The sequence below is a fragment of the Silene latifolia genome, chromosome Y (assembly GCF_048544455.1).
Source record: "Silene latifolia isolate original U9 population chromosome Y, ASM4854445v1, whole genome shotgun sequence".
In the NCBI taxonomy this organism is placed as follows: Eukaryota; Viridiplantae; Streptophyta; class Magnoliopsida; order Caryophyllales; family Caryophyllaceae; genus Silene; species Silene latifolia.
Genome location: NC_133538.1, coordinates 324098241 through 324112375, shown reverse-complemented (window position 1 = coordinate 324112375; position 14135 = coordinate 324098241). Strand labels below are relative to the sequence as shown.

Below are 14135 nucleotides of genomic sequence, written 5' to 3'. Positions count from 1 at the left end.
AAAGCTCTTCATGATGGACAAGCAGGAAGCACAGGATAATGCTCATGTAGTTACCGGTACCTTTCTTGTTCATAATGTACCGTCTTTTGTTTTGTTTGATTCCGGGGCTACACATTCTTTTGTGTCTAAGAGTCATGCTATGACTATGGGTTTGGGGAAGTTTGAGGTTGTAAAATATGATGTATTCATACCTTCAGGGGAGTCCGTGTCGTGTCTCAAGCTGTATAAGGGGGTATCCATGGTAGTTGGAGGGGTAGATTTACCAGTAGATCTGTTAGAGTTTCCTATTGATGGGTTCGAGGTGATAGTCGGGATGGATTGGCTGGGTAAGTATGATGCCAGGATAGATTGTCGGCAAAAGAGGGTGTCCTTAAAGGGTCCCAAGGGTGTTAGGGTGTCCTATAGAGGGTTTGTGGTAAAGCCTAAGTGTAGGTTCATAGCTGTGATGACTTTAAAGTCATGTTTGAGGAAGAAGTGTCCCTTGATTCTTTGTCATGTGAGAGATCACCGAGTAGAGCCACCGGCGCCTTCCGAGATATCCGTGGTGAGAGAGTTCGAAGATGTTTTTCCTGAAGAGATACCGAGTTTGCCTCCCAAGAGGGATGTTGATTTCAGCGTGGAGCTTAAGCCGGGAACGGGTCCTATATCTAAAGCACCATACCGTATGGAACCTAAAGAGTTGGCAGAGTTGAAAAAGCAGATACATGAGTTGCTAGGCAAGGGTTACATCAGGCCTAGTGTGTCACCGTGGGGAGCTCCAGTTCTTTTTGTAAAGAAGAAAGATGGGAGTATGCGGCTGTGCATTGATTACAGAGAGCTCAATCGTGTCACAGTGAAGAACAAGTATCCGTTGCCGAGGATTGATGACTTGTTTGATCAGCTAAGTGGAGTAGGTGTGTTTTCCAAGATTGATCTGAGGTCGGGATACCACCAGCTGAGGATAGCAGATGAGGATATTCCTAAGACAGCGTTCCGATCTCGATATGGTCATTACGAGTACGTGGTGATGCCTTTTGGGTTGACCAATGCGCCAGCAGCTTTTATGGATTTGATGAATCGGATCTTTACACCGTTTTTGGATAGGTTTGTGGTTGTTTTCATCGACGATATCTTAGTCTATTATAAGACTAAGGAAGAGCATGAGGAGCACTTGAGGATAGTTCTGTAGACTTTGAGAGATAATCAGCTTTATGCCAAGCTATCCAAGTGCGAGTTCTGGTTAGATGAAGTGGCTTTTCTGGGCCATGTTATATCTAAGAAGGGGGTATCCGTGGATCCTAGTAAGATTGAGGCCGTTACCAAGTGGGAATCGCCGAAGAATGTTGCTGAGATTCGGAGTTTCTTAGGCCTTGCTGGCTACTACAGGAGATTTGTGAAAGATTTCTCTACCATAGCGCGGCCTATGACATCCTTGATGAGGAAGGAAGTCAGATTTGTTTGGGATGAGAGTTGTGAGACGGCGTTTCAGACCCTAAAGGAACGCTTGACCACAGCTCCTATCCTAGCCTTGCCAGAGGGTTGTGAGAACTTTGAGGTATATACAGACGCTTCAAAGAATGGTCTTGGTTGTGTTTTGATGCAGGGAGGGAAAGTCATAGCCTATGCTTCGAGGCAGCTGAAGCAATATGAGAACTACCCTACTCATGATCTGGAGCTTGGTGCAGTTGTGTTCGCTCTTAAGATTTGGAGACACTACCTTTATGGAGCAACTTTTAAGGTGTTCTCTGATCATAAGAGTCTAAAGTACATATACACTCAGAAGGAGCTTAACATGCGACAGAGACGGTGGATGGAGCTGATTGGGGATTATGATATGGAGATCATCTATCACGAGGGTAAGGCTAATGTTGTTGCAGATGCACTGAGTAGGAAGAGCGTTCATTCGCTATGTACAGCTATGTCCTTGCTGAAGTTGAGGGATGAGATGTCTAGTTTGGGGATCTTTATGATTCGAGAGGGGGATACCATCGGGGATTTGACGATCGAGCCAAAGTTGTATGCGAACATCAAGAGTAAGCAGGAGCTTGATCCTAAGATTCAGGAGTGGAAGTCAAGGGTAGAGAGTGGAACGGTTCCCAGGTTTTCTATCCATCCAGATGGGAGTGTCCGTTTTGATGGGAGATGGTGTGTTCCTGAGGATGCAGAGTTGCGCAGAGTGATCTTGACGGAGGCTCATTGCACTCCCTATTCAGTTCACCCAGGTGGTGACAAGCTTTATAGAGACCTTAAGAAGACTTTTTGGTGGCCAAACATGAAGAGAGATGTATTTGAGTTTGTAGCGGATGTTTGACTGTCAAAAGGTCAAGGGTGAACAAAGGAGACCACAAGGTAAGATCCAGTCTTTGGATGTACCAGAGTGGAAGTGGGAGTCGATCTCCATGGACTTCATTGTGGGGTTACCCAGGTCACAACAAGGTAACAACATGATTTGGGTGATTGTTGATCGGTTAACCAAGTCAGCCCATTTCGTTCCCATGAAAGATACTTGGTCTAAGATGCAGCTGGCATTGGGTTATAGGAGGCATGTGGTTCGGTTACATGGTATACCTAAAGATATCGTTTCTGATCGTGATGCGAGGTTCATATCCAAGTTTTGGCAAGAGCTGCAAGAGTTGATGGGTACGACTTTAAAGATGAGTACTGACCTTTCATCCTAAGCAACCGATGGTCGACAGAGCGGACCATTAAGACCTTAGAAGACATCGAGGGCATGTGTTATGGACTTTGGGGGCGATTGGGAAGACAGGCTTGATCCGATCAAGTTTTCATACAATAAATGATTATCATACAAGCATTGGGATGGCACCTTTTGAAGCTTTGTATGGCCGGAAATGCCGAAGTCCAGTTTGTTGGGATGATAGTTCTGAGACGGTGGTTTTAGGGCCACAGCTGGTTCAAGATATGGTTGAGCAGATCCAGTCAATTAGGCAAAAGATGAGAGCAGCTCAAGATCGTCAGAAGAGCTACGCTGACTTACACCGCAAGGACATTGAGTTTATGGTGGGTGACAAGGTTCTTTTAAAAGTGTCACCTATGCGAGGTGTTATGAGGTTTGGGAAAAAGGGTAAGCTAAGCCAAAAGTTTATAGGTCCTTATGAGATTTTGGACCGTGTTGGCGAGGTGGCCTACAGGTTAGCTTTACCACCAGCTTTGGATAGAGTGCACAATGTCTTTCATGTATCCCAACTTCGGAAGTATGTGAGCGACCCATCGCATATCCTTGAAGTGGAGAACATCGAGCTTGATGAGTCCTTGTCCTACGCCGAGATTCCTAAGGAGATTCTTGATCGCAAGGTTCGTAAGACCCGGAATGGTGAGACGGTCTTACTCAAGGTCCTTTAGTCTAATCATAATGTGGAGGAGCCACATGGGAACCCGAGGAAGCTATGCAAGAACGTTTTCCTAACCTTTTTTATCAGGTATGTTTGGTTATGGGGACGTAACCGTTGTATTTTTAGGGGGGTAGGAGATGGTCGCGGTCGTGTTTTGTTTTGTTTGTTGTTTTGCTTTGAGTCGGGGTAATGATTTTGTGGTGACTTGTATAGTTCCTTGGTGTTGATATATGTGGTTAGTATAGTCTTGTGGCGTAGTGTAGTGCTTTGTTTTATAGTAGAGTGTGAACTTCGGGACGAAGTTCTTTTTAAGGGGGGAAGATTGTAACACTACGGATTTTCTTTGGTGACTACTCGACCGAGTAGAGCCTACTCGGCCGAGTAGTGCACTTTTGTTGTGAGTTGTTTTGGTTACGCCGATGAATACTCGGCGAGTATAGTGAATACTCGACCGAGTAGAGGATACTCGGCCGAGTATAACTTTACTCGACTGAGTATTCGGTCTGGCGAGTATTATTTTGACGGTTTGATTAGGGATTGTTTAAAATTATTTTATATCGCGCGTCAGTTTCCAAAACATCATTTCAACTTCATCATTTCTACACTAACCCTAATCTCTCCCTAATCACTCCCTAATCATCCCATAGCCTTGTTGTTTGTGAAACCTTTGGAGTCCTTGCGCACAAATCCTCATTCTACTGTTGGTAAGTTTTATTCTACGTTATATGTATTCGTTGGGGTTACTGTATAATTACGGAATTGGGATTATGGGGGTTGTGCAATGTGTAATTGTGTAATGTGATTATGTTTTAGGAGAAGACTTCATAGAGGAGCCTTTCTGAGTGTGCAAGTTCTTTTCCACTGTTGATTGCTAAGGTAGGGTTTCCTAATCAGTTTACTGTTCTTGTAAGACATGTTTGTTGTGATTATTGTTATCTGTTGATCATCGGAGTGTGGAGATTGTTGTGACGATGTTGGTGTGAGAGTGTTGAGACGGCTGTGATATCATGTGATTGATTGTGGTGGAGTCACTTTCGGGAGTGGCTCCACACCCTAGTTCGCCCTCCGTGGAACCCGCCACGGGAGGGGATATGCACATTAAGGGACAGGGATTGTTGTCGCTCGTTGAGGAGCTGGACTAGGTGGGATCGGCTGCGGTCACCCACTGGCGGCGAGGATTACCTGTTGCGATGGGTAATCTGGCAGGGCTACACACTTCAGTGTGTAGTCGGTTACTGTGTGAGAATGGAGGATTGGGAATTGGCGATGATCAGTGGATTTCTCCGTTTTTTTGTCTTAATGTTTGAGTAATACTGACCTCGTGTTGTTTGTGGAATCTGCGGTGATCCATGCGGGGATGGTGAGCAGGCTTGACAGGTATTGCTAGTGTGAGCTTGGGGACTGTCTTGGGAGTACCGTTATCATCAGTCATAGCATCGTCGAGTCTTAGATTGGATTTCTTTTATAGTTAAACTTTGGAGTTGTATTTTGTAAACTAGTATTTGGATTTGGGATGTTGTAAACTTTATGCTTTACATTACTTTAATAAATGTGCTCAGTTCAGACGCTTTTTGTATGTACTAACCTCGGGCAACCGAGATGGTAACACACTTTCATGGTAGGGTGGTCCTGGTAAGGCACCTTGGTATGAGGGGGTGTTACAGCTAGTGCCTTGAGGATGAGTTGCTTGAGTCGGGTAGCGGTCTTAACGCCGTTGTGAGTTGCGTAGGTACGTCGTCATCATCATCTTTGTCTTGGTTGTTTCTGGTAGGGTTGTTTTGGTAATAATAGGCTTGTATGCTATTTGTATAGGGATTGCTTGCTTGGTTGATGTCGTATGGTTGATCGAGGAATCGCTGCTTTTGGTTAAAGGTAGGTTCGCCTACTCATTTTCTATTGGTTGTTTAGTGCGTCGGTTGTCGTATTGTTGTTGTGACCGTGTGACTGAGTATATTTGGTAATCGGTTGGTGTGCGCTGTTTTGTTAGTTGTGGTTGTATCGCAGCTGTGTGTGATTGATTGTCTCTGGATCTCGAGGTGCGTCCTCGGCTGAGTGGAGTCACTTGCGGGAGTGGCTTCACGCCCTAGTTTCGTCCTCCGTGGAACCTGCCACGGGAGGGGATGTGCACATTAATGGGACAGGGTTTTCGCTCGGTATGATGAGCGGGGCTTAGGTGGGAACGGCTGCGGTCCCCCACTGGCAGGGCTGGTCCAGTGGAAAGTCGGTGACGGAGATTGGTTGGAGTGGTTGTGACTGTGTATGTGTGTTTGGTTGTGTTTGTAATGTGTTGGTATTGTTTTTTGTGTCATACCTCAGTTACTGACCTTGTGTGGTTGTCTTGTTTGTTCTATTGTGTTTGCCGTGATCCCTTATGGTGAGCAGTCTGTCTTAGCAGGGGTTGTCTTGGATGGTAGCTGGAGTCCTGGCAGGGATGAGTCTTCACGAGTATCGACAGTAGTAGTAGTAGTAGTAGTAGTATATAGCTTCACGAGTTGTATCTTCCTTCGATGTTTGGGTTGTATCACTTATAAAATAACTTTATATGTTCTTTTATCGACTTTTGATGATTACTTACCTCGGGCAACCGAGATGGTGATGCTCTTATATGCTAGGGAAGGTCTTGTTAAGGCTCCTTGATTCAAATGAAGACCCTTAAATTATTTTTATTTTGATGGTTAATGGTCGTTCTCACCGAGTGTTCGTTCTCACCGGATCTTGACTCTCTCTCTCTCTCTCTCTCTCTCTCTCTCTCTCTCTCTCTCTCTCTCTCTCTCTTTATATATATATATATATATATATATATATATATATATATATACTAGGTAGTATCCCGCACTTCGCGCGGCCTGTTTTAAAATTTTATTATTATAATTGAAGAAAAATAATATAATTCATATATAACCTTTAATATTTTTACCTATAAATAAAAATAAATTAATTTTTTTCTCAAATTTTATTTGTTTAGATTTAATTTCAGTGTTTTAAAATAAAATACATATAATTTAAATTAAAACTAATACTAAGTTATAGTTAATTACGCATGATCAACATTTTACAAAAAGAAATTGTAACTGATCAAATATCACATTAATTAAAAAAAATTTATTCGAATAATGCAACAATCAACATTAAGGTATCAAATTATATTATTTCACGATACGTTATGTTCCAAATCAGCTAAAAGATTTGTTCAAAATGATGTGAATATAATTTTATGCAATTTTTAATTTTGTATGTATAGCGTTTGATATTTATGTATCAAACATATAACGCCCATACTAAACTTATTCAAATGTTTTGGTTGTGTCTTACATGTGCTATGTGTCAAACATATCTATCAAAAATTTGCACCGTTTGTTTTTTTTAACAACTATATATCACGATGTTTAAGAGTCTACCGTAAATAAAATAAGTTGAATTTTCTCAAATATCATTTTTGCAAGATAACATATAAATATTTAAATAAAAGTAATATCTAGTTAGTCATAACTAATGTTTTGTTCTTGACGTATACATATTAAAGGAAAATGTAAAGTGTATTCTACTTTTTCATGTTGTTTATATAATAGAGTTTTTGTACATGATACCCTTGTATTTATTCGAATTCTACGTGATACTCCTCACTTTTAAAATACCCGTGGTACCTCTAAACATCTTAAAATACCCAAAAGCTCTAATCCGCCTCTTTAAAATGTTTAATTTATGCATTTTTTATCGATTTTTTTGGCAATAATTTGTCGTGTCATTAATATAAACATCGTCTACTCAATTGTAAACATATTTTCTTTACAAAATATAACATATTAAAACGTGATTTTTAGTAAATTGGGTATTTTTAGAACATTTTATTAAATTTAGGGATACCACTTATATTTTCAAAAATATAGGGGTGTCACGTAAAATGCGAATAAACACGGGGTACCACGTAGAAAAACCCTATATAATATTATATTATGTAATAATCATTACTTTTCTTTTAATTATTCAAACTCATTCGTGATCACTGTGTACATACATACTCGTTATCACAATATTTAAACCTCTCAAAATCTCATATGTATTCATTTTGTCGCAATATAATTTTTTCGTTCCACACTATAAAAACTTATATCTTAGTATTTTTTTAAAATTTTTGTGTTTAATATATACAATGACTCTTCAAATTATATTTTTCTTAATAAAATTAATAGTCTAAGTTTTATAACTTTCTCAAAATATTTTTTTACGTAAATGTAAAACATTGTAAGATGCTCACTTTAATCATCTCTACATATCAAAATATGTTAATAAATATAATGAAAAGTATACTCAATTGAAAACATTTTTTTCAATGAACGTTTTTATTTACAATTTAGAATTTTTATCAAAATATTTTTTTTAATAAATTTAGAATCAAATCAACGTAATTATTTAATATAATTTTATAATAAAATTTATTAAATTATAATTAATATTTACTGAGATTTGTGTTGTACTTACTATGTTTATATTTAATGTTCAACTGTAATTAATACTCGTATTTAATCTTTGGGTTGACATGTGGCGCATGCACAAATAAGCGTTTCAACCCAGATTTTATATATATATATATATATATATATATATATATATATATATATATATATATATATATATATATATATATATATATTTATATATATATATATATATATATATATATATAATTGGGTTGAAGCGTTGTGGATGCGCCACGTGTCAACCCAGCTTTAAATACAAGTATTAATTACATTTGAACTTTAAATATAAACATAATAAATAGTATGAAAATAATTGTATTTCTTAAAAACATAACTTACACAAAATTACTAAGAGAAAAGTTTTTATGTGGGAATGAAAATAAGTATATTGCGAGAAATTGAATACATATGAGATTTTGATAGGTTTAAATAGTATGATAACGAGTATGTGTACGAGTATGTATGTACACAGTGATCGCGAGTACATTTGAATAACAAAACAAAAGTAATGTTTATTAAATAATATAGTTTTATAAACAACATGAAAAAGTAGAAAAAATGTTACATTTTTCTTTAATATCTTCAATTAAAAGATGTATATGTCAAGTATAAATATTGATTATGACTAGCTAAATATTATTTTTAGTTAAATATTTTATATGTTATCTTTTAAATAATTTGAAGTTAAATCTCAAAAAATATTATCTGAGAAAGTTTAACCTATTTTATTTACAGGTAAAATCTTAAACATCATTTATATATAGTTGTTTAAAAATATAGAAGGTAGTGCAATTCTTATAGATATGTTTGACACATAACACATGCAAGACACGATCAAAATATTTGAATAAGTTGAGTTTGAACTTTATATATTTGATACATAAATATCACACGTTATACATAAAAAATGAAGAATTACATAAAATTATATTCACATCATTTTGAACAAATATTAATTGATTTGGAACATAACATATCGTGAAATGATATAATTTGAGAACTTAATGTTGATTGTTGTATTATTCGAATAAATTTTATTTTCATTAATATGATACTTGATCAGTCACAAAATAATTTATAAAACGTTGATCATGCACAATTAATTATCACTTAGGGTTTGCTTGGGATGGGAGTATTTATTAAGAGAGTAATAAAGTTAAAATGAACTAAAAAATGGAGGGAAGGGATGGGGTTTGAAAATAGAAATGGATAGAAATGGGGAAATATAGTGTAATAGTCCCTCCATTAAAGGAGTAATTGTTACCCACCTACCCTCCAAGTAATTATTACCTCCATATAGAGGTAATAGTTCCTCTCTCACCTCCTTTTTCCACCCTCCACAACGACCACAAAGCACCAATCTCCTCCCATTTCTTCTTATTTTAGCTCACATTACTCCCTTAATAATTACTCTTATCCCAAGCAAGCCCTTATTAATTATAATTAAAATTGTATGTATTTTATTTTAAAACATTGAAGTTAAACCTAAAAAAAATTAATTTGAGAAAAATTAATATATTTTTATTTATAAGTAAAAATATTAAAGGTTATATATAAATTATTTTATTTTTCTTCAATTATAATAATTAAATTTTAAAACAGGCTGCGCGAAGCGCGGGATACTACCTAGTTTATAATAAAATATGACTATTTGGTGGAGTTTAATGGTTAAAATTTGGGTGAAATTTTCATGAGACCCAGGTTCAAGCCTCCACAAGAGTAAAATCTTGCGGAGCATTCTTGGCCTGAGTCTATGCCTAATAGACTTCGAGCTTGTCACTCTCGGGTGACTTACCTGGTATACGTGGTTTGCAGGCTATCACGTACACCAGAGGGTTTACCCAGTGCGTTTTTGGCCTGAGTCCATGACTAATAGATTTCGATCTTGTCACCATCGGGTGGCTTACCTAGTATACGTAGTTTGCAGGTTATCACGTACATCCGAGTGTTTACCTAGTGCACACCGAAGATAACAGCTGCGGTTCCCTCGTCACCAAAAAAAAAAAAAAAAAAAAGTTAGCGTAACTGTTTTCTAATAGAATATTTGTAACATTTAACATTTTATTATTAAATGATTAGTTTTATTACAAACCAAATGACGTTCGCGGTCTTAATTTCAGACTGAAAAAGCCTTTCTGAAATAGAATTTGCCGCCATTAGGCCGTGCATGGACCAACAAGATAAGCACACGTCCATGTACAAACCAGAGTCCAGATATATCATATCACAGAAATGGAAGGAGATTCAATCAAGAAAATGTACAAATTGTACCCCGAAAATTTTGATGATCATATTTTATGACCATATTCTATCGCTGCCACCATGTTTTCAGACTTTTACATCACACTATTTTTATTTCAATGGGATTTCGCTGTAAATTTAATAATCATGGCGTTTCTGGGCTTCGTCGTTCTCCTCCACATGTCTATTCTCTTATTTGTCTTCTGGGTTTTCTCTCTTTCTCCGCCATTTTTGTTATTAAGGTTTTATCTTGGTATTTTTTGAGATTTTGATTCGTTGCGGCATTTCGTCGAACACGTTGTGTGCGTTTTGGAATTTGAACTTTTTTTGAGGATTTTGTAAGTGGGTAGTTGTTGGTTGTGTGATTTGAGTTTTGATAGATATGGGTATTTGATTTGGATGTTTTGTTCTTTGATTAGTTTGTTGGGTCTTTAAATCCATGCATAAATACGTATGAGACGGTTTTACACAAATTTATACTAAAATGGGATCTTTTAATCAGGCCCGGTTCTGAGGGTAGTTTGGAGGGGCGGTGGCCTAGGGCCCAGGGTAAAAAGGGGCTCATTCGTCTAGGGCTTATAATAATATTAGTATAATTAGAAATAAGGAAAGGGAAAAAATCATATTAAAAAAAATAAAGAAAAATAAATATATTTTAAATGCGTCTACTTGAAGTAAACCCGAGTGCGTTATATATGCCATGTGTTTGTCAAAATTTGAATCTTGCTCTTAGGTATATGACACATTCTTGCACTAGAGCTATTTCATTTTTTGGAATTGTTCAACGCTTGTATACATTGTTTTTTTGTTATACAAAAAGAAGGAAAATTTTGCTTGTTAATGTTCCTGAACTTATTTTGAAATGTTTATCTAATCCTTGTTGGGAGAGTCGAATTAAAAGTGTTAAATCTATTAGATTTCAAGCTCCTCCGATAAGAATGGCTTTGTCAGTTTTATACGATTCTTGTGGTAGTGATGCAAAGTCGAAAAGTGAAGCGTTGTGAGTTTTTGCTTGATATTGTTATCTGGTATGAAATTTTGTTTGTTATATATATGGTAAGCAAGAAATTAAAATCTAAGTCCATGTGAATTGATACACCATAGAACAAGTTCAAGGCATGTTGTCATATTTTGAAATATTTAGAGATGAAGGTTTCACATCTAGTATGAACATTGCTAAAAGTATTGCACTTGATATGGATGTAGAACATACCCTTCCGACAAAGCGTCGTGTTATTAGAAAGAGACATTTTGATGAAAATAATCAAGACGGTGAACAAAACCAGTGAGTCACCTGATTATTTATTTCGGCATGAGTATTTTTTGGTTGTTGTTAATATGACAATTTCTTCTTTAAAAAACAGATTTGAGCAACTAAAGACTTCTGAAAGTATTTTTGGATTTTTATTTGATTCAAGTAAGTTAAAGTCATTGGATGAAAATGAATTGAGAGAATGTTATGTTACTTTTCACTCTACTTATATACGTATCCGCTGTTGACTTAAATGATCTTTATTCTGAATTGAAAGTGCTACATTCTACCTAGGGATGTCAATGGGGCGGGGTGGGTGCGGAGGAGGGGTAACCCGCACCCGCCCCGCGAGTCTATAATGCGTACCCACACCCGCCCCGCGACCCGCGGCGGGTTGAACTTTTCAAACCCGTCCCCGCCCCGCGGGGACCCGTGGACCCGCCAAATTACCTATCTCCTCATAAACAATTTTTAAAAATATAAATCTAAAATCTAAAATATACTAGTCGTACTACTTATACAAATAAGTTTTCGCAAAATATACATTCAATTAACTAGTACACAAGTTTTTCAAACCATGAAAGAGTTTTACAAACAATGAAACGAATGTCCAAAGTAAACAAAGCTGCTTGATCAAATTAACAGAGCTTCACTCATTGTTCCCTCAAATTATCTAAAGCTCCGTTAGCATACTTACCAAGTATCATTGGTTTGGGCTTTTTATCCTCTTGTTATAAACTTTTTTTTATTATTATAGTATAATTACTACTACTTATTATAGGTGGGTTGGAGATTTGGAGATGAGTGAGGCGGGTATAAGCGGAGCGGGGACATGCGGAGCGGGGCGGGCGGGGTGGGTGTGGGGCGGGGTGGGTATGGGGCGGGTTTCATGTGATACCATCCCCGCCCCACGACCCGCGACGAATGATACTTTTGAAACCCATCCCCGCCCCATGACCCGTCAAATCATTACCCGCACCCGCCCCAAGTGGGGCGGGTGCGGGGCGAGACCCGCCAAAACCCGCCCCACTGACATCCCTAATTCTACCTTGCCAAATAAACTAATGCCAGCGACTCAAATTCTTTAGTTTGTTATAAGTGGAGATTGTTATCTGAATGCTTCTATTGCTTATAGAATTTTTTAACAGTTGCTTCTATTGCTTATAAAAGTTTTTTAACAGTTCCAGTGACAGTGCCTTCAACTGAAAGTTTTTCGAAATTAAAGTTGATCAAAACCTACTTGAGGTCATCAATGTCACAATAACGATTGAATGGTGTTGCAATTTATCAATCGAGAAGGAACTTTTGAAAGACATTGAAGTTAAATGTTATCATCAATGATTTTGCATCTCAAAATGCTCGTAGAACCCGTTTTTTAGGATTACAATCTACCACGAGTTAACAATGGATTTTAATAAAATTGACGTTGTATGTTTTTTTAATTTTTTTATTATGCAGTAATAATTTTTTTTAAAGGGCCCCCGATCTACGATTTTGCCTAGGGCCCCAGAATACTCAGAAACGGGCCTGCTTTTAATAATGAATGACAGAAGACTAACTCAAATCCATGATTGTTGATGATATAAAGTTTAGCATTTTTATACTCCTTCTTTCCCAATTATTTGTTTATCATTGCTTAAACTACTCCTTACAAAGAATAAAAAAAGTAAACGCATGATTGGGACGGAGGGAGTATGCGACTGTCCATGTTATACAGTCACTATCAGCAAAAAGGAACTTTATAAAGTTGTTTGTCAGTTTAGATAATTACTCTATCCGTCACTGTCAATTGTTTACCTTTGTTTGAAAAGAAATTTAAAAGGTAAATAGTTCATTGGGACGAGGACGTATTAACTAGACGCAGAGTTGAATATATAACTACATGAATTTTCATGTTGTTTGTATTTGTAGTGATATGCAAGTGCTCTTTGACATGACTATTTTGATGACATCTAGGTTGATTGTCGCATTACATGGTGAAATGGGGCGTTTTTGTTTGACAGGTTAGTGATTTTGCTTACACAACCAAAACCATAGCTGGACACAACTTAAAACCGACACCATGGCATTTGTTTGAGCCAAAACCTCTAGATGAAGGAACAAGCTATTCTCGAGCGACCAAAATTGTACAATGTCAGTATTTTCAGTGTCGCTCTACTGTCAATTCCATCCCTCCACAACCTGACCCATCAAAACTATCGTCGTGTCCAAAATTCTTCAGGTGGATCTACCATGATTTGGAGCCATGGGCTCAAAGCAGGATAAGTTTCACTCATTTGATAAAAGCCAAGGATTATGCAGCTTTTCGGGTTATTATAGTTAGGGGGCGTTTGTTTGTCGACTTGTATTATGACTGTGTGCAGAATCGAATGATGTTTACTGTATGGGGTTATTACAACTTCTCAAACGATATCCTGGCATGGTCCCTGATGTCGATCTCATGTTTGATTGTATGGACAAGCCTGCAATTAACAAGACTGAGCATAGTGTGAAGCCACTGCCTCTTTTCAGATACTGCACCACCACCCAGCATTTTGACATCCCATTTCCTGATTGGTCTTTCTGGGGTTGGTAAGCTGTTTTTTTGACAATAGTTCTGCCTTATGTGATACATGCTTAACAGAGCACTTTGAGAATTTATTGTACGTTGCACGGAAGCATGATAGCGCATACTGATATGAAATTTATGTTTTATCTTTTATGTGATGCCTAGAATTTACTTATGTATATTCCACTGAACCAGGATGGTGCATACTGATCTGAAGTTTGGGTTTCATGTGATGCCTGAACTGTGTGTTTTATAGTAGTCCATGATTCAATAGTAAGGTCCAC

At 37.4% G+C, this 14135-nt stretch overlaps 1 pseudogene; it reads left to right on the top strand.

Moving 5' to 3' along the window:
• Window positions 1–10107: 10107 nt before the first annotated feature.
• Window positions 10108–14135, top strand: part of LOC141631321 (uncharacterized) — a 42005-nt pseudogene continuing 37977 nt past the window's right edge.